The 23,197-nt window shown below is 35.0% G+C and overlaps 1 protein-coding gene across 2 annotated transcripts in view; it reads left to right on the forward strand.

Annotated features, from left to right (window-relative positions):
* Positions 1–23,197, forward strand: part of adcy5 (adenylate cyclase 5) — an 88,015-nt gene that overhangs the window by 3,749 nt on the left and 61,069 nt on the right. The window lies entirely within an intron of this gene.

The raw sequence follows: 23,197 nt of genomic DNA on the forward strand, positions 1-23,197 counted from the left end.
TCCGGCATGGTTGTGATTTGACCGTGTAGGTACTAGGCTGCGATTAGTTTTAGTTCTGTTCACAATTCCGTGTGATGTTGTGTAAACAAGAAGTTAATAATGAGAACTTTTGTTTAGGTCGTTCATTTTTTTTTTTCTGTCAACGAAGATTCCAAAAAAAAATAAATAAATAAAATAAGCCAAAGCATCAAGCATTGGCTGTCAGTCCCTGCGTTGAGTTTTAGCAGTCTGGACCAGGGTGTGTGAGGGGAGCGGAGTGACATTTCCCCTCACCTATTTCGAATGTTTTGTAATCACTCCTCTCCAGCTCCACTCCGTGTTTTCCATCTTTTATTGAGTGTATGTAATTGCTTAAATATGTTGTAGCAGAATGGATACAGCTATATACACGTGTAGTTTTGTGCAACATACATTTTATGCAAAAAGTGAACATTTTAAACATTGATTTAAATATGTGCAATAGAAAAAAAAAATAATGTTAACATTGTTTTAAAAAGTATTTTAATTATAAAGTGCAGTGACAAAAATGCTCATAATGTGCTGTTGGTCATGCTTTTATTGCTGAAGGACAGTTTACTGCATTGTTCAATTGCTGTATTTACAGTATTTACTCTCTAGTAACTTTTGTTCTGAGAATTTCAGTAGACCTTTATAAGAATTGCCAATCCAATAAACAACGAGTCAGGGAAAAAAAGTGTGAATAAATGTTTATCAGTCAGGTCTTTTTGAAAGCACTTTGAAAGTTGATGACTCACACTTTTGTTTTCTCTGCAAAGCCTCTGGATGTGGTCGAACACATACTTTAAAGTGTGCTTTCTTAAATTCTGTGTGTGGATTCTGTGTGCTTCGGTTTTTCTCCCTAGTGGGTGACTTGGTCAAGTTAAGTTGAGTGATGTGTCAGTAGATGTCTCTTTGTACTAATGATGTGTGTTTGGATATTTTATGTAATAACCTGTGCAGTAACATTGTGCAAAGAACGAAAACATTGGCTTTTGTTTTTTTTTTTTTAGATGCAATCAAATACAGTGATCTCAATCAGTTGTTACGGCCCAAACCTTTGTATTTATTTATTTATTTATTTATTTATTTATTATTATTATCATTATCTAGCTTGGTGTATATTTTTACCTTTGTATTGATTTGGTCCATTCTTTTCTCCCGAGGGTGAGCTCCGCCCCTGTACACCTGCGGCCTATTCATTCATGACGCTCCGGGTTGGATATAAGAAGGGAGACTGTAGACGCGGGGTGCGTGCTGTGTGCGTCGATCTTGCAATCTAATACAAAGATCTAATGAATTTAGTACTGGAGACTAGTAACTGCAGCTTTTAACTGCATGTATGTGTGCAAAAAAGGTGCAATCTTGAGTCATTGGATTATTTTTAATGATTTATTTTATTATTAGTCTTATTTTTTTCTGAAATAATCATTAAAACTTAATATAATTTTAAAAATAATTCTAAAAATCTAATAATATTCAGATTTTTTTACAGTATATAAGGGTAACATATAAGGTAACCTTTTATTATTCAATTCAAATCTCATCACAGTCATTTTATATATACATACATATACACGTTGTATATTTCTCATCAGTGTGAGTAGTTTACATAGCCCTCAAAATAGGTTACGTAAACTCTGCGGTGATTTTCATAATTTTGTATACTTAACCGCTGTGCTCTGTTGCAATCTTTCGACTCTTCCACCTAATATAACATCTTTATAGTAAATGTGCTTTAAACTCCTTTATCTTCAGACATAATTATGTTTTCATTGAAAATACAGACTCTTTGAATGGTGTGTGTGGGAACAGGCTGCTGTGTTTGTTGCTCTTTCCACACAATGCTGTTGTCTTTAGCATATCAGATCTCTCTCTGTTTACACGGGACCTAGCTGGACTCTCCAATAGTTGTTGTTTTATAGAAATCCTGGGATGAAGAATGTATTAGGAGTGCTCTCATAGATGACTAGCTTTCATCTGGCTGTGATGATCTGTTCTGCTTTTTATGAGGTCAGAAATGATGGCCAAGATGAGAACCCCGGTTGAGGTTTAAAGGGCATCCTGGGTTCAATACAAATTGATTAGTCCTATTTATTATATGTCCTATTTATAGTACTTTTTTTAGATTTTTTATTTTATTTTTTTCTTTAAACATGTATGTACAGGTCATAGCACATATTTTTTCCAAATGCACTGGGAATCACTTCTAAAACCAATTAGCTAAAGCTGGCTTGTTTTGGCACAGATAAAGTCCTGATGAGTAGTTAATTATTTGCAACTTTCGGTAGCAAATTCATTGCAATTATATCGCTTTGCAATTATTTTTAGTTACTATTTAAAGGGATAGTTCACCCAAAAATGAAAATTCTGTCATCGTTTACTCATTCCCAAGTTGTTCCAAACCTGTATAAATGTCTTTGTTCTGCTGTACACAATGGAAGATATTTGGAAGAATGTTAGTAACAAAGCAGATCTCACCCCCCATTGACAACCATTTTTTTTCCTATATGGTAGTCAAAGGGGGGCGAGATCTGCTTGGTTAACTAACATTCTTCCAAATATCTTCCTTTGTGTACAGCAGAACAAAGTAATGTATACAGGTTTGGAACGACTTGAGGGTGAGTAAATGATGACAATTTTCATTTTTGGGTGAACTATCCCTTTAAGTTCCACAAGCTGTCTTCCGCACCATCCTTTCATTTAGGGCTGCACGATTCTGGATAAAATGAGAATCACGATTTTTTGATTTCAAATAGAGATCACGATTCTCCCACGATTCTGAATATACAACCAAACAAAATAACATGTAATTTACTAGAGGTTCTCACAAAATATAAATGGCTGACTCTAATTGCTGGAAAATGTTTGAATGAATTATTTAAAAAATGGTTTTGAATGAATTCAATGACTCATTAATAAATACTTGTTTCATTGCTGGATGAATCAGTGTTTTTGAACGAATCTTTTGAATGAACGATTCAATGACAAATACATTTTTTAACAGTCAATTGTCGCCACCTAGTGGAATTAGATGTAATTGATACAACCGTTATCTGACGTGCCAAGTTCGTTTCAAAAGTAGTTTGCTCCATTTTGATCGCTATCGTAGACATCGGTGTTTAAATACTAACTTAAAACTTATATCTCAGTACTTCTGTGATAATGTGAATATTTGTAACAAAGAAATAACTAATGTGTGATTCAAAACGGCTCTCTCTGACTCTGGCAGCACGAACACAGATTTGAACGTTCCGGTATGATTTTGTCAGGTTTAATAGACGCGGGAGAATCGTTGTCATTAATAAAGTAGGATCGCGTGGGTGCTTGAATCGAGATCGCGATCTCTTTACGATTAATCGTGCAGCTCTACTTTCATTACAGCAGACCAGGCAACAAGAAAAACGGCATGTACTTAAGTAAAAGAACAAATCAAAGGTGCTTTTCAGGATTGTCTTACAGATCATCGACAGTTCACAATCTCTAGCTCCATTTCCCCCGTGTGCTTCATTAAAGCTGGAGGTGGGACCCAGTTAGAGGAGCTAGCATAGACGCTTCCCCCAGGGGGAAAACAGAAGAGGTGGACAGAGTCCTGCATGGCACATCTCCAGCTGTAACATGGTTTGTGGCTGCTTTAATTGAATTGCCCCACTCTATAACATGCAGACACACTGGAATTCAAAACAGATGTCCTCCCTGTCCTTCTTGAAAGAGCTGCTATTAATTTGGTTTCTGAGTCAACCCCTATGGAAGCATTAAAGTCACCATCAAATCAAAATTGGCCAATTCTTTTTTATGGAATATTGCAGTAATTATTATAAAGGATTTATCCGTGTATTTAGCCGTTTCACTGGTATATGTCACAATAGGGAAGAAAAGACGATCACAACTTCTGTTTCATGTTGACTTTAACCTTCCAACAGGCCAGGCTGACTACGTGCTCTGCACAGCGGCACGCTGAATAAAGAACCAGCTCTAGGGACTAATGCAGAGCTCACACACAGATGATCTTTTGATATACTGTTAACTTTTTCTCAACTTGTGCTGTGCATTTACATTGTCTGAGTAGTCGATTTACGTAATATCACATACATTCAGTTGTAGACTAATATAAGTGAAATTTTGCTGCAAAAACTAATTTGCTACTGAAGACACCTTTATTACTACTGCTACTACTATTATTATTATTATACAATTATTATATTATTATTGCTACTAATACTACTATTACTAATAATAATAGAATTATGATTATAATAATACATTATAATAAAATAAAAAATAACAATCATTATTAATGATGACACTTAAGAATTATTATTATTATTATTATTATTAATACTACATCATCATTCTAATAATACCTATTAATAATTATAATAATAAATTAGAGCTGTCAATTGATTAAACAATTGAATCAAATTAATATGCCAATAATTGCAAGTACATACACTTTTTTTTTTTTTTTTTTTTTTTTTTTTTGTAATTTTAAGGGATGGGCATTTTTGTAAATTTTTAATTTAGAGTACTGATAGGTCTTAAAAACGAGTACTCGCGAGGTGGGGCGTATGCGGGGGTGGGGCGTGTCCGTAATGGCAATAATGAATATATTTTAATGTAAACACTGTTAAGAAAATTAGTGTTGATAAATAAAAATAAGACATGCAAATAAGTCTATTAACACTTAAAATATGACTAAAATAGCACTGCTAGATTATCAATAAATGATATATGACATATTGATATATGTTGGTGTTTTAAATATGTATCCCCTCTGATAAAGGCTTTTTAATACTATGCGAGTGCCTGGACGTAGAAGTATGTTTTTATTTAACGAGGAAATGTCCACTAATATATATTTATGTTTCAGTGTGTATTGTATTGTGAGGTAGTAGGCAACAAACTTTATTGCAGATCTTGTTTGGTTACTTGAAGACATTACAAGTTTCAAATGGGGGCTCACAACCATGTGTGTAAGCTCCGGGAATGTTGAAGTGTGTTTGTTTGTTTTGTTTTTTTTGTTTTTTTGGGGGTTTTTTTTGTTAAATGCAGCCGTAGGAGTGAGTTTGTGTTACCTCTCAAGATCCGACTCTGACATGTCTCTTATAAGTGCAGACCCTCAATTGTGCTTCTTGTATCTTAGCAACCAAGGCCTGTTCTCACAAACACCATCTAGAAGCACTCAGGGCTTCCCTGTGAGAGGACCCCTGCTTTTCATCTCTTAACCACCTTCAGTGGATGTGCGATCTTACCATTAGAGGTTCAAATTGAGATAATTAAGGTGCAACTGCCTCTGGTGCTGTGGGCCTTTTCTCTCTTCTTCTCTCCCCCCTTGCATTGTTTTTTCTGTTGTCAAGGTAGATCTGAGGGTAATCAAGCTCTGATGTGTGTGGGTGGCTGCCCGTACCTAGCTTAAACAATTGCTGCAGTCTGTGGCTTATTTTAGTTGTCTTATTAGGAGCCACATCTTGAGGCACATTAAAAATTAGTTTATTTATCATATATTTATTTATCTTGTGTATGTGTGTGTGTGTGTATAATATATATATATATATATATATATATATATATAACAGCAAAACTGTTTTCAAAATTCATAATAAGAAGTGTTACTTGAGCATCAAATCAGCATATTAGTATGATTTCTGAATGATCATGTGACAAGGAAGACTGGAGTGTAATGGCTGCTGAAAATTCAGCTTTGCCATGAATAAATTACATTTTAAAATAGAAAACTGTTATTTTAAATTGTAATATTTCACAATATATATATATTTTTTGATCAAATAAATACAGCCTTGGTAAACAAAAGACTTCTTTCAGAAACATTTTAAAAAACTTATGGATGCTAAACTTTTGTTTTTGTTTTGTTTTTGCACTGTAATGTATTCGTACTAGACGTGCCGATATTCGGTAATGCGATATATCACTACAATGAATATGCACGATATTGTTATCGTTGGCACTTCAAAATACCGTAAATAATAATTTATCACCAATTATTAAAATTTTTATAATGCATTTAAGAATACTTTCCGCATCAACCGTATAAAATGCACAACACCATTGTATTCTGCGTCAAAGGGACACGCGCTCAGATGCAAACAAGCCCAACGTGCATGAGAAGCACATTGCGGAACGAGTGAAGGAGACGCGCGGAATGAAAGTGCACGTTTACTCTCTGACAGCAGAGGGCGCTGATGGAACAGCAGAATGCAGCGGTTACCCCGGAAACCCCGCAAACAAAGCAACTGCTCTAGTGAAGTTTTTAAAATGCTTCAAACAGCCATTCATTTTTTGTAATCTCAGTGTTGTTCATCACAGCACCAAATACTTAATACTTAAAGATTTAATAGGCTATTTAGTTTCAAACTTAAACATTTTTATATTTTAATCTGGTCTACAACATGCCCTAATGATTAGAAATGTTCTGAGTGTTCAGTAAAACTTTGAGACATACGGCTTCATTAGTTAACATGTTAATTCATTATTACCAAACTGACAATGAAAAATACTTATAAAGTATTAATTATTCTTAGTTAATGTAAATTTCTTAGTTACTGCTTAATAACATTACTAAAATCAAAAGAACTTATTTAATGGACCCGAGATAAACTAACAATAATCAGTTGTATTTCTTAACTAACATTAACAAAAAATAATACTTTCTGTAACAAATGTAGCTATTGCTCAATCTTAGTTAATGCATTAAGTAATGAGACCTTATTGTAAAGTGTTACCTGTTGTTCTTTATAGCCTAATTCTTTTGCACTTTAATCTGTTTGAAAATTTTACTTTATATATTTTTGGTGTATTGTATTATTTTATTTAAACATTCAGTTCTTTTTGTTATTACAAAAAGAGTTCTTAAACCTGTTATACTATGACAACACTTTTTTTTTGTGCAACTTTTCAATATCGGCAATTCAGCAATTAATCGCAACATGATAATTTGATACCGTCACATGCCTAATTCGTACATTATATACGTTATACAGATTGACCGGAAGTAACATTTAGGAAACCTGTTTGGAAGCAATCATTATTTTTGCAATTCTGTTTGGTGCTTAGTGCTGACAAAATTACACCCTATTCCCAAAATAAGAGGAGAAAGGATGTCAGATTTCTGCTGTTTTTATGAAGCTTCAAGACTATCATGTGCAGCTGCATGTATTTTAATGGAATCTCATGTGTACATCAGATGGTTAAAAGGCAGGAGTGTTTCTTGACTTGAGGGAGTAAACCATCTCCATTGCCATTTAGTTGCGTAACTTTACGGTTTTCAAAATATTTTCCATGTTGACTAATTTCTTGCAAATTTCATTTAACTATCGTAATGAGATCTCAATGTGCACGTTTTCAGTTCTGGAAACTCCTCTATTGATGAATTACATGAAATTAAAAAAGGATTTGGATTAATATATTGGCAGACAGCGGGTTGTTTCCATTGTTGATATTTTGTCAATATTTAGCAACCACTCTCTGCTCACTCCTGTAATGGTCTCACACAAGATGAATGCGAGATGTGTCACGCGTGGAGCCGATTATTTCTGTAGAGACTCTGGAATGCATCCTGATTCAAACCAAACTCAGCATGTTATTTTTATTGCAGAACCACCCTCTGTTTCTCCTTTATTTGTCACCCATCTTTTTCTAATTTGCTCTCAAAAATGGGCCTTGTTGACGCCTACAAACTGTGTATTTTTTAGACCCACATAGTGTCAAATCATGTATACACAATAATTATATAATTGTACATGGCAGGCTGAATGTACTGGATGTAATAGTCAACATGTTTTTTATGTAATTTTAGTGTCAACCTGCTGTGTGAGTGGCCCACTTTTTTCATTTTTCATTAAAAATGTATTTGGACACTTCATTTGAAAAAATCATTGCATTACATGGAATAATATCAAAGCAACTGGCATTTGTTTAAAAAAACAGAAAAAGAAAGTACAACCTCCAGGCTAATATTTTAGAAAAACAAAGGTCAAATGTTATAATGTTAAAATTTCAAACTTCAACAAACTACTTTCAACCCATTTTGTATTGTCACAGTGTCGTTAGCATATATGTAAATGAACAATGTTTACTCATTCTCACAAGTAAATTCACGTTTATTTGTCAGCAAATAAAGTTAAACCTTTACTCTTTGAATTCTTGCACCCCAGAACAATACAAGTCTACACCATTGTGACAAAAAGTTTGCTAAGTGGTATTTCCTACTAAAGCAAGGCAGTATTTGACTCTGGTCAATTGTAACCATAGATAAGTGGGAGTGGCCTTGGATGGCAACATGCCCAATGCATTATGGGTGTGGCAAAAGGTAAGACAACAGTCTTTTTTTTCAGGTAGCACCAATTAATTAATTAATTAATTATTTTTTGGCTGTTTTACTGCATAGGCAGCCAAATTTTATTGAAAGCCCTTTTTCCCAACGGTGAAGTACCCCTTTAACTAGAAGGGAACGGAGTTCATACATCACTTTTTTTTTTTTTGAGCAATTTTTGCAATTACTTATACCTAAATGTTCTAAAGGTGAAGTTCTGAGAAAAGGCCTAGAATCATTTGTTTAGAAATGCCAAGTACCAAGTTTTTGTGGCCATTGTATTTCTCTAATTATTAACAATTCCAGGTTTTTATGTAGAGATAAGAACTATTCCATATTCGTACATTACTTGATCTTCTGCTTTTTTCTTGTTGACAAAAGTAGTTGATAAACCTGAACGCTTTAGTATCTTGTAACTAAGTCATTTAGTGTGATCAGAAGCAGATGCCTTTTTCTCTCTAGAAATAAATTGTAGGTCCTAAGCCAGTTCCAATGTTTGCATCATTGCTCATTTTCACCGTCAGTTTCTTGAACAGTCTTCAAAAGTTGTCCCAGCCCTTTCCATAGCACTGTCACTATTGCAAAATGATACTGAAGGGAAACCAGTTGGCAGTGTTTTCATTTTCATTTTTGCATGGCAATCAGAAATAAGCCATTTCTCACAATGTTTTACATACAGCTAGGGTGTGGAGAACACTCAAACTCTTGTAGCTAAAACATGTTCCACGAACCGTTGGTGAAATCATGTTGTTAAAGGAATTTAGCTCTGTAGAACAGCTCAAAGAGCACTGATTGGTATAGATTCAGGAGATGACACAGAGTCAAGAGGAACATATAGCTAGTCAGTAAAACACTCAAATGTGATAAGTGCTTTCCTGAACTGTACTGATATTTTTTTTTTTTTTTTTTTTTTCCCTTTTCTTTCTGACATTACTCAAAGAGCATAAGTAACTACTCATATTCTCTCTCTCCACTTTCCAGGAAGAGAAACTCTATATCATTGTACTGGTGACAGGCAAATTACCTCTTTTGCTAATATTAAAATCATTTTAATATAAACTAAGAGTTTGTTTCATCTTTGTTGTTGTTGCCCCGCTGTCCTTATCTGTGTGAGGCGATTTTAATCAGGTTTGTATATGCGTTCTATTTCAAGGTTAGAAATGTGCATAAATACTTGGTGGACTAGATCTAATCTAATTAAATTTGCAGGTAAAGTATTCAAACATATGGCAGGGTTTGTTTAAAATAAGAAAACATCACATTGCGGTTGAGAGTTGTTATACAGTCTTGAAAAAAAATGATGCTTTACAGAAGTGTGAGGACATTATTTATAATAGTAATAATAATAATTATAATGTAATACTGTGACTTTAATTTCCAGACAGGGGATTGTAGTCTTAATAGTGGTGCTTATAGTGCTAAGCAATGATAAATGTTTGAATAATGTGTATGTATGTATAGTATGCATACATGTATGTGTATGTACGTAAGTGCATGTGTACATGTATGTGAATAATGTTTTTCGTTACTTTTTCATTATTAAGAAATGCTATAAAATGGGTCTTTGCAAAAAAAAAAAAAAGAAAAAAAAAAGCTCACCCACATAACAGATGCCATTGTTTTGTAAATAACTGGGTCTTAGTGACTAAGGAACAGATTTCAAGTTTGATGTAACAGGCATTTCATTTGCTACTCACTCTAGCAGTTGCTTGCTGTTGGAGTGAGATATGACGTGTTTCTTGACATATTTTACTAGAAAAGGTGTAATTAACGCCATTTTGGCCTTGGAAGTCGTGACCTGAGAATGAAGTATTTGTCCGGAATGATGACTTTACTGCACTCATTGCTCTGCATATCTTGTCTCTCTTATCTTATCTTAACTAGCTAAAGAGGTGATTTATCTGAATTAAGTAGAAATAAGGGTGGCTCCCCAGGACCAGAATTGAAAACTAATCTTTTACTGGACTATAGGTGAACTTTCATTTGGTAGGTGGAGTTGAAATGGAGTTTGAACAGTGTTTGTGGGTACTTTGTATTGTTACAAACCAGCTGAGAAAAATGAAAATGAGTGGTAGTATATTTAGCAACATTTTATTATGATTCGGAACTCAGCACATTATTTATACAGTTTATGCAAAATAGTCTTTAAAGAAAAAACTGCTACAAAAAATGCTACAGCAAAAACCTGTTAACTGTAATGGTAACACTTTACAATACAGTTCTACATGTTAACATTAGTTAATTAAGTTAACACAAACTAACAATGAAAAATACTTTTTTTAATTATTGTTTTTTTTAATGTTTCAACATTTACTAATACATTATTAAAATCAATTAACAATAAGTTGTATCTGTTCATATTATTTAATACATTACAAGTGTTCATTGTTACAACCCGAATTCCGGAAATGTTGGGACGTTTTTTTAAATTTGAATAACATGAAAACTAAAAGACTTTCAAATCATATGAGCCAATATTTTATTCACAATAAAACATGGATAACATAACAAATGTTTAAACAGAGAAATTTTACACTTTTATCCACTAAATGAGCTCATTTCAAATTTGATCCCTGCTACAGGGGCAACAAATGGCTGAAAAAGCAAGAAATTTTGAAAAGATTCAGCTGGGAAACATAATTAAGTTAATTGATATCAGGTCTGTAACATGATTAGCTATAAAAGGGATGTCTTAGAGAGGCAGAGTCTCTCGGAAGTAAAGATGGCCAGAGCTGTGAAACAGTGCGTAAAAAGATTATGGAATACTTTAAAAACAATGTTCCTCAACGTCAAATTGCAAAGGCTTTGCAAATCTCATCATCTACAGTGCATAACCTCATCAAAAGATTCAGAGAAACTGGAGAAATCTCTGTGCATAAGGGATGCCCATGGTCTTCGGGCCCTCAGAAGAGACAGCATCACTCACCACTGTCAGTAAACACAATCTGCTGTGCCATCTGCAGATGCCAACTAAAGCTCTATCATGCAGAAAGAAAGCCATATGTGAACATGGTCCAGAAGCGCCGTTGTGTCCTGTGGGCCAAGGGTCATTTAAAATGGACTTTTCAAAGTGGAAAAGTGTCCAAATGTGACATTTTTGTTGGAAATCACGGACGCCGTGTCCTCCGGGCTAAAGAGGAGGGAGACCTACCAGCGTGTTATCAGCGTTCAGTTCAAAAGCCAGCATCTGATGGTATGGGGGTGCATAAGTGCATACGGTATGGGCAGCTTGCATGTTTTGGAAGGCACTATGGATGCTGAAAGGTATATAAAGGTTTTAGAGCAACATATGCTCCCCTCCAGATGACGTCTATTTTAGGGAAGGCCTTGTGTATTTCAGCAGGACAATGCAAAACCACATACTGCAGCTATTACAACAGCATGGCTTCGTCGTAGAAGAGTCCGGGTGCTGAATTGGCCTGCCTGCAGTCCAGATCTTTCACCTATAGAGAAAAATACTTCAAAGACGACCGCAAACTCTTCAGCAGCTGGAAACCTATATCAGGCAAGAATGGGACCAAATTTCAACACCAAAACTCCAAAAACTCATAACCTTGATGCCCAGACGTCTTCACGCTGTTTTGAAAAGAAGAGGAGATGCTACAACAACTATATTGCCCCCGTCCCAACTATTTTGAGACCTGTAGCAGGCATACAGTTTGAAATGAGCTCATTTTGTGCATAAAAATGTAAAATTTCTCAGTTTAAACATTTATGTTATCTATGTTGTGAATAATATATTGGCTCATGTGATTTCAAAGTCTTTTAGTTTTCATTTTATTCAAATGCAAAAAACGTCCCAACATTTCTGGAATTCGGGTTGTAGTTCATGTTAGCTCGGGTCCTTTAATTAATGTTAACAAAGATTAGGCTGGTGTCACTTTAAGACCGAATGCATGCACGGATCCAATATAATGACAAGCATCCGATTTCTTTCTGAATGGTTTACGTTCACTATGTTTGACATAACCTACTATGTTTACTATGATAGGGCCCTCTCGCCAAGATGGATATTTTGACATAATTTTGTGTGTATTTGTCCATTGATGCACAAGATGCGCGCTTTTATGTTAAGTTTTGTTATTTGGTCTGCATCGGTCTGCATTTTGTTATGTCCCTGCATAGGCACCATCTACAGTATATACGAGCATTGGCCATGTTTTATGGACAGGCCACTTACAATGAACTTTGATTAACCATGCCATGTGTATTACTATGGTGGTTATCTGTACATTTCAAACATAAAAAGCAGATTTTGAATATTCAAGAAGCTTGCTATATTAACACTATATTACTTAATGAAATGCAGTTATAAGTTTGTAAAATATACAGGTGCAAATATGCCATCCCATAATACTCTAAGAGGCAGAGAAGAAAGTCCAAGCTCTTTCTCATCTCAAACTGCTGTGATGAAAATTTAATGTGCGCTTCTGCTATCCGTTGCCTTGATTATACTTTTTTTTCTCCCTCCTCTTTTATCAACCAACTGTATTAATATTTAGGCTATAGAAAATATCCCATGATGACTTTAAAGAAACTGATTTTGCATCCCATGAACTCCATCGCTCGGCTAAAAAGGAAACTTAGTCGGAGGTATCTCATAACACCTGCTGTTTGCTAGTTAACTTTTATCATCATTAAGGCTGACAAGTATATTTTGTAGTGTTGATGGCAATATAATTTGTTGTAATGCCACTAGAGTAGGGAACCACATGTCTAGATGTGGGTACTTGTCAACTATTCAGCCCTGTGTAATTGGCCTTGTTCATATAGGTCTGTCACTAGAAGTGATGGATGCTTTTTAGACATGTCTGCAGCATCACTGATGTTGAATTTTGATATGCCATTGTAATCTTGCAAATGTTACATTGTACAAGGTCTTTGCCCACCTTGCTGAAAATTAACACATTACTTCATCATATGGTGTTGCTGATATATTACTTTTATAAATGTAATTATAAACGACTATTAGGTAAAATATATTATTTGATAACTAAACTATTAGATAACTATTACATTAACTAATTAAGATGGGAATTCACAAATAAGGTTTTTTTTCTAAAGGGACATGGTGATGGGTGGAAAATGCCTTTGCGTTCTCTCACAAATGTTTTGCGTTACCCCAAGAAACTTTGCATTCACTCTCAAAACTTGAGTTTTTTTGTGAATGAACACAAAGTTTCTTGGAGGAACGCAAAACTCTTGCGAGAGAATGCAAAAGCATTAAAATATATAATTTTTCTCCCATTTCATATCCATCACCACATGTCCCTTTAGTGCCTCTGTAGGGGTCTGATTGTTTAAAGGGAATTGAAAATGGAAGGTTGTTTGTTTGTTTGTTTAGGTTATTTCTTTCTCTTTATATTAAAACACTTAAAGTGACCCCACATTAACTCTTCTGCCTGTTATTAGCTAGCAGCCAACATTGTGAAATAACCCCATTTGGAGCACTGGTAATCCAGATTTGGTAATCTGAAAAAGTGTGTATCTGAATCAGAGTGACCCAATCCTATTTTGCTTTGAAAAACTGGCACAAACGTAAAATAGATTACCTGATCCTGGATAGCAAAACATGGGATTTCAAAATCCAGATAATTCTGATCCAGATTAATTTTTTTGAACAATTGGGCCCTGGTTCATATTTTCCAGTGGATACTGGTTTGACATGAAGAGGTGTGAATGTGAGCTGTGGGAGTTTGTAAAATAATGACAGTGATGTGCATGGTCGTGTCAGTGAGCCAAAGGGCAGCAGGTCTTGTGTCGGCCTATTAACTGGACGATGACAGCAGCAACATGGGAGGTTCATTTTTTATTTCTCTCGCTCCCAAAGCGGGTTTGAGAAAGTATGTGTGGGCTGTAGGCTTTGTGTGTGTGTGTGTGTGTGTGTGTGTATGTGTGTAACATGTAAGTTTAAAAACTTTTAAAATGATAAGTAATACAACAAAATGTCTTGTAGTAGCTATAGTCCGTATGTAGCCCCGCCCCTTTTTAGTGCTGCACTAGTTGTGTTCTGTCTTCCGGTTTATATTTCCACAGCATGAAGGTAATACTTTAGGCATTTATGAATGAACCGCTCATTTTAAAAACTTCCCGGGCCACTGCCATTTGTTATGACATTCCCTTGAAACATTACAATGCTCATGATAACTTTTGTTAACTCTACAGTAAGTAAATCCACTTCATGACAGCAATGCCATATATGCAGAGCTACTGAAAAAATTTAAAGTTCAAAGATTTGTGATAACCCATTACATTTTTTTTTATATATTAAGTCAAAGCTTCACATGTGAAACTCCATGTTTTCAAAGACTGAAGTTTGCTCTCCCATAGTTTTTAGACTCCCACACTCAGTTTTGGTGTCTCTGGAGAATCTGAAACCATTTTTAACTTCTCACGTGTCTAGATGGTTGTAAAAATATTCTGTAATCTCAGCCCAGTCAATCCCAATGGGAATGTTTAGGCCAAAACACTGTCGGTCCACTCCTTCCCTTTCTTATACACTGCCAGTCAAAAGTTAGGACACACCTATTCATTCTTTATTTTGAATGTTTTAAACATTTTTGAATAATAGGAAGGAAAGTTATCAAAACTATGCTTTATACTACAACTATTATTATGAGTTCTCTTTTTCTCATAGCCTAAGTATGTGTTTAAAAGATGTAAAGGTTCTCAGACATAAACACATTTGGATCATTCTGTGTCATATCAACCAAATTTCAGATATTTTCCTGGCTCAAATTTTTGATTTTGTAATTTATTTATTTTTTTTCCCTGAAGAAAGCCAAAATATTAACCTTTTCACACGCAAGTTTAAAATATTCTAGCTGAACCCCCAGCTTGAGTTTTTTTTTTTTTTTTTAAGGCGACCGTTATTTTAAGCCTCGTTCAGACTGTCAGTCCAAATCCAATTATTTGTGTATCCGATTGGAATCTGATCTAAAAACTTTAATGTCCACACTAAGTGTTCAGATCCAATTTGTGTGTCTATGGCGCTTTTTCGCTTTCTGGAATATCTGCATTGGTTTCAATGGCAATGACGTTGCGTTCGTATGTATATGCCAAAAACAACAACTGCAACATGGAGCGGTTTTCAATACAGAAGTTGTCTTATTTACATCACGACAACGTGTAGCCGCCGGCGCTGGGCTACTGCGTTATGGTGAGGCAGCGGCAGAAACATAGGAGGCAGGTATGAGCGGCTTTATTCCGTGCTGTCGTCTCCCCCGGTCTCAAAACATGTCTCAGTTATAGCATATTGCTAATTTCTGCTCGTCCGGCACTTTGCAACAACGCAGCCTTGTTTCTGCAGCGATTTTCAACATGTTTCCAATAACAAAGTCTGACTTTTATGTTGTGTGAGAAAGTCACATAAACCACGCGAAATCCGATAAGAGCGGTCAGACTGAAACGGATTTCCAGAAATGCGATTTGAATAGGATTCCAAACCACATATGAATGTAAACCACATACGGATTTGTAAAAATCGCATTTCATGTGGTTTTTGGCCATTCAGACTTGCTAAATCTGATCGGATTTCAATTGAATATGCACAAAAATCGGATTTGGACTGACGGTCTGAACGAGGCTTTAGAATGTTTCACCTTATTTCCATGGCGACACATCATGCTTGTCATGTGACACACCGCAGCCACAATAGCACTGTATGACAGATGTATCATTTTTAGGGCTGGGTATTGAGACAATTTTCACGATTTCATTCGATTTCTATTCACATGCTTGCGATTCGATTTTGATTTCAATTCGATTCGATATCGATTATTTTGGATGTAGTATATCAACTAATGCTGTAAACTACACACGGGAGTCAGTTGGTACTACATTACTATAATATTGAAAGTTAAAATTAACTTATTTATATACAAACACTTAAATTACACTCAATGTTTTTTTTTGTAATAAAGTTTAGAATTACATAACCATATTTCTACTCCAATTTGTTTTTTTGAAATATAAATATTTAAATCGTGGCTGTCATAACTGAATTTATTCAAACATGCATTAAATATTGAAGAACATTAAAAATTATAATAAATATGTAATGGTGCATATATTTCTCAGAATGCTGCTCTCTAGAGTTCATTTTTCTAGCTGATTAATGAGTTTATGGTCACTGAATATGGTTTTTCTGAGGTTAATGTGACGTTATGTGACATTGTTTACAAGCTGTTTTATTGACGTCTTTCTGCGGATGAAACACTGACTGAGCTATCACACGAGACATGATACGGATTTCAGTAAGTTGTACTGTATCTTTTAACATGCCTTCAGATGTTTATTCATGTTTATTTCACACTGTAACTGGTATTAAAGCAGAGGAGAGGATGCTCACATGCGCTCCAGTCTGCCGCTTCTCTTTAACTGAAGCGCTACAGCTATCTGTCACGCCACATTAAACACCGCCAAAATGGTTTATTTTCTGAATCTCATAATAAGATGGATATTATTTGAAATCTGAGATTTTGCTTCATATCAAAAGTAACAAAGCACAAAGATTATTGCGATTTATTGGTAAGAGGCGCGCTACATGTTCTGTTCATTCATCAACTGAAAACAGACTAGACTAATCGATTCTTGGGATTTAAGAATCGATATGGGTTCGTAAAAAATGAGAATCGCTTAAAATTGAGAAATTTATATATTTTTTTTTTTACCCAGCCCTAATCATTTTTATTCATTTTTTCCTTTTTATTCAAAATATTCACACACTTGTTAGCTATGTCATCAACTATCTGATATTCTGATTCTCAAATACGTGTAAGTGAATGTGTTTTGTCGTTTACACCTTTATAATGATCATGTTTGCTGATCTATAACGTGCGATGGGCACCACATGATAGTTTGCACTGCAATTCAGAGAATCGTATCTGTCGGATTTAGAATACATAATTTCCTCCACTTCTCCTAAAAATACATGAAAGTAAGTGGCCATTAGATCAGCGTAGCAGTCAATAAATGGGGCAAAGGAGGTCACATATGGGACAAATCAATTAGGCCCAATATAAGGGATGTTTGACAACCCTATTCCAAGCCTTTATTACTTTCTTGAATATTTTGGGAAAATTTAAAGACAGTTTTTCATGCTGTCTTTAATGCAGTTTCGAAGGGCACTAAAGGACACAAATGCACTAATTAAGGATGCAAACACACTAAAACGTATCATAGAACTTAGTGCACAATTCATATGGACTACATTTAGTCAGCCAGATTTCATTAACAAATCCTTAATTTTTTCTGAACTGAATCCATTAATTAATTTTTTTTTTTTTTTTTTTTTTAGGACTTTTCTTGAAAGTCATACAAATTTGTAATGACATGGGTGAGTACATAATAGAAATTTCATTTTTGGGTGAACTATCCCTTTAAGTTGTTATGCCTTTTTTAAAGGGTTAGTTCACCCAAAAATGAAAATTCTGTAATTTATTACTCACCCTCATGTCGTTCCACACCCGTAAGACCTTCGTTAACCTTCGGAACACAAATTAAGATATTTTTGTTGAAATCCGATGGCTCAGTGAGGCCTCTATAGCCAGCAATGACATTTCCTCTCTCAAGATCCATTGTACTAAAAACATATTTAAATCAGTTGATGTGAGTACAGTGGTTCAATATTAATATTATAAAGCGATGAGAATATTTTTGGTGCACCAAAAAAACCAAAATAACGACTTATATAGTGATTTCAAAATACTGCTTCAGGAAGCTTCGGACCGTTATGATCGAATCATGATTCGGATCGCGTGTCAAACCACCAAACTGCTGAAATCACGTGACTTTGGCGCTCCGATCCGCTGATTCGACACGCTGATTCATAATGCTCCGAAGCTTCCTGAAGCAGTATTTTGAAATCGGCCATCACTATATAAGTCATTATTTTGTTTTTTTTTGGCGCACAAAAAATATTCTCGTCGATTTAGAATTTTAGAATATTAGAATATTAGAATATTAATATTGAACCACTGTACTCACATCAACTGATTTAAATATGTTTTTAGTACATTAATGGATCTTGAAAGAGGAAATGTCATTGCTGGCTATGGAGGCCTCACTGAGCCATCGGATTTCAACAAAAATATCTTAATTTGTGTTCCGAAGATTAACGAAGGTCTTACGGGTGTGGAACGGCATGAGAGTGAGTAATAAATGACATTATTTTCATTTTTGGGTGAACTAACCCTTTAAGATGAGCTATTTCTGATCATATATTACCTTTTGTGTTGATAAATGCTCATTTCTTCTGTTGCTTCTGTAGTACTTTACATGGATGTGATAAAAGCTTACTCATTATGTTACCAAAAATAGCCTAGACACATATGCAGTGTTGTGGATTCTACTGTCATCTTGTACTGTATATGCCTATAGGCCAGCGAAGTATCTACTTGCAGAAATCCACAGAACACTCCGTAATTGTCCACTTAATTCTTTTTGTGTGTTCATTTTGCAAAATATTTTTGGCTAGTTGATAATGCTTTCAGTTACTAATAAGAGTGTAATACTCTGAACTTGTGTTTAACGCGCTGTCATATTTAAACCATTCCACAGAATTCTGAAGATTTTAACACCATTATTTGCTAAGAAAATGTGAGAGAAAGTGTGCAGAATTTGTGTAATGCTATGATTCACACATATACTACTGTAGCACTTTGCATGCCTCAAATGAGTTTCTTACCAGTCCATTTAAAGTCATGGAAAAAAAACTCAGATGCATTAAAACAAAGTGGAAAATTGATGACCTCACCATATCAGTCCTCTGGGACGTGTTTAAAGAGCGTTAGCCTGTGACGTATGTTCTCCGCTTGCTCCTATTTGCCTCTCCTTGTAGCTTTTTTTTAAGTTTGCCTTAAGTGATTAGGTTGGACAAAACAAAGCGAGATTCATGGGTCTATCATATGTATCAGTAACAGCTGTTATTTGGATCCAAGCTCTGAGCTTTGTGAATTCCATGAATACAACAGCGAGCATTTGTGGCACATGGAAAGACCAGAGCAGCTCCATCCAGGGAAACAATATCCCAGCTGTCTAGCTGTGGCTTCACTCTGTGAGCCCATATGCTTGTTAATATAACAAGATATTTGTGCTAATCACAGGGTGGCCGTAGTAAATCCAGGTGACTGAAACAAGGCTACGGATGCTCAGACCTGGTATATAAATTAAATCCCGCATGGTAGCATGGATTGGTTTTGTATGATGCCGGTTGTGCCAGGGAACAGAGTTGAATTCATTATTTTGAGACATGCAGCATGGCAAAAATGCTGAAAGTAGTTTTAAAGCATTTACTAATCAATATCTTTCATAATTCTCACTCCGGTTATGCACAAAAGACCTTTTAAAGGGCACCTATTATGCAAAATCCACTTTTACATGGTGTTTGGACATAAATGTGTTTTGGCACAACCACCCTACAATGATAAAAATCCACCCATTACACCAAAGCAGTCTCATTAGACAAGCTGTTTTGATTCTCTGAGCAGTGTGATGTCACACTGCTAAGGCCCCGCCCACAGCCGCTGACCAACAGTCCTGCATTACCATAGTTTCCGCCCTCAGCGAGTTGTACGCTGTCTGCCATTTTCAGCAGCTGTAGCGACAGCAATGTCTCGTAAGCAATCCTGGTGTTCTGTTGTTGGATGTGAGAGTAAACATAATAGTCTTCATTTTCTCCCAATATCTGAGTCACTGAGGACGCAGTGGATTAGTTTTATTTTTGAAGATAATGCACCCCAAAATATACCTAAATTCGTCATTTCACTCTGACTGCTTTGTGAATGAGGGGCAATACAAGGCAGGCTTTGTTAAAAAGTTGTTACCCAAGGATGGATCCATTATCACCTCCAGAAGAAGTAAGTGTCACACTGTTTATTTTTTCATGATTTTTTTGAGCATATTGCCCTTTCAGTCGATGTGCCTGTTAGCCAGTTCCACAACAAATGCTGATAAAGCTATATTTGTCTTAGAGACCAGATGTCTGTCGTCTATTTTAAACCTTGTTTATATTCTGGATAACCACACTTTTGTAAAGAACAGTGTAGGTTTTCTGTAAAGACAATACATTAAAAACGCTATGTTTATTTGCAAAGGCCAGCACATTTATCCACTAACCATCCAGAAATGTCCGGTTTAAACAATGTAAGGCTGAACACCGCTACTGACAATCGTCATTTTGGCTGTGTGAGATTCTCCAGCTTTGTTGTTGTTGAGTATCCAAAGCGTGAACTGTTAAAGCTCTCTTCTGGAATGAGGGCTGAAAGCAGCAGCTCATTTGCATTTAAAGGGACAAACACAAAAACGGTGTGTTTTTGCTCACACCCATAAAGGAGCAAATTTGACAAGCTTTAATAAATGATCTGTGGGGTATATTGAACTGAAACTTCAGACACATTCTGGGGACACCAGAGATTTATATTACATCTTGTGAAAAGGGGCATAAGAGGTGCCCTTTAAAGTCAACATGGGATCATGTAGTGATTTTCCACCAAAATAAAATCTTGATACTTTAATGTTTTAAGATGAAGAAATTAAAACAACCATAAATATTAGTATTGTAATTTTACAGTTGTACTATTAAAATTAAAAATTATATAATAATCTTATTTTAGAGCACAACTATAAAATTACATTTTACTTTTACAGTTTAATATAGTAAATATTTTTACATATCTGTATAGTTTTTGTATACCTATATTGTCATATAGATATATAAAAACACGTTTTTTTGCCAAATTGGGCAGCCTATACAAAAAAGTACAGCAAAAGTGTTGTTTTTTTAAATTGCATTTTAAATCGTAATCACAATTTTTATCAGAAAAGTTCTTTTTTTTTTTGTTGTCCCCAAATCGTGCAGTCCACGTCAAAGGTGCATGTTGTTCCCATCATTTTATTTCAAATTTTCACCATCTTTCACCATTTTACTTTTACAAATCCTTCCCTCCAACTTCCGGACTCAATATTGTTAAATTGAATGCCCTTTTTTTATGATCAAATCATTTCCCGCCTGCATTTTTTTCATGATTCCCTCTACCTTAGACAAGTACAAGGGGTTGCAAATGGTAAAGTTTCATGATCAAATTTGCTTTCTAAGGAGAACCTGAAAGTGTTTTATGTTAGATATGATTGGCAGCCACAAAACTTGAGCAATTAGTGATACAGCACTGACACAGCATTTTGCTGCTTGTGGGAGGGTTGGGATAGTGGTGTCATATGAATTATGGGTTAACAATTTTAAGCTGATGAACAGATAAAATTTGTGCCATTATGGTAATTATTGCAAAAGAGGAAAAATGTTACTTTGCTCCCCTCTCCTCCTTGCGTTTTAATGTCCTTGTGCAGAATGATGAGTGAGAGGGAGATTTTCACATCAATCCCATTTTAGTCAATGAGGAAAAGTAGCATTTAGCACAGTTGTGCCTCAATAAATCCATTGCACCTGATTTATCACCGAACATCAAAGTAGATCTGACAACGTTTAACAACAAAGCTGAGTCACTCACAGGAAACTTCATGTTCTCACTGTCTAAATGCCATACCTTTTCAGGAAATGTTCTTGTTTTAATTCACAGCTCTTCCAGATTTTTTTTGTTTTGTTTTGTTTTGTTTTGTTTTCATTCATTTAAGCAACAGGAAAAAAGTAAATTGCTCATTCACATCAGATGGGCCGATCTGCAAATGTGATTTAATCTTATCAGGGTGAACATGATGTAAGTTTCTTTACAAAGGAAAGGGTCATGTTCATCTTTTTTTTTTTTTTTTTTTTTTTTTTTTTTTTTTTTTTTAAATGAATTGATACAGTATTTGATTTCTTAATCTTTCTCATTTTTCCGCTTTACATTATGAGGTGTAAAATTGTTTAGAATGCCCATACCTTACTGTAGATGGCTTATTGTGCTGTATGCAGAAATGAGGTGCATATGTGTGTACATCAGCCAACCACAGAGGGTGAACTTGACTGTATTCAAGGACTGATTGCCACGGCAACTGAATGACACTTTGGCGGCCTTGGTAGCAAGAGCCTCTGCAAATAGTCAAGACTCCAGTGGGAGGAAAAGCTGGAATCTTTGACAGTTTGGGTAGCAGTTATATAAAAACTAGGGCTGTCAAGTTTACATGCTAATTTAGTACAATTATTTAAAAAAGAATGCAAAAATTATCTAAATTGATGTCAAGATGTCATTAATTCAATTAAAATTTGTAATTGATTGACAGCACTTGTGAAACTAGTTTTAGGGATAGGTAGGACATTTTTCTTAAGGCTACATAATCAAAAAAGGGAGTTTGGTTAAAGATTTAGCTATTTTTTTATTCATGTGTTTGAGGTTGTGTTACTGTTTCATTTCTTAGAAGGAGGCTAGATTTGGTTTAAAATTGGCCCAGAAATTACAGATTGTGCTTTTGGCAAGAGATATCCTTAAATATGCATTATGCTGTGGCTATCATTATGCTGTGTTAAAAACATCCCACTCTGATGTTTCTCCAGCAAAGCACTTTTAAAGATACACAAGGAGTCGAATGAAATCATACTGTAGTGAGGAGAGAAATTCTCAGCCATGCCATATATGGACCTCATGTAGCAATTGGATTTTGGAGTAAACTTTAGAGCAGGGTTATTCTAATTCCAAAATGTCCAGCCTGTACGTCCAATAGGGCTGCATGATATTGGAAAAAAAACTTTTATGAATGAGAAGAAAGTATCGCAAAAGACATTGCAATAATTGATTTTTCTGTGAGATATATATATATATATATATATATATATATATATATATATATATATATATATATATATATATATATATATATATAATTAAAAAAATTGTATTAGTATTATATTTGATTAACATCGACACAGACAGCCCCAGG

The sequence above is a fragment of the Ctenopharyngodon idella genome, chromosome 9 (genome assembly GCF_019924925.1).
Source record: "Ctenopharyngodon idella isolate HZGC_01 chromosome 9, HZGC01, whole genome shotgun sequence".
Taxonomy (NCBI): Eukaryota; Metazoa; Chordata; class Actinopteri; order Cypriniformes; family Xenocyprididae; genus Ctenopharyngodon; species Ctenopharyngodon idella.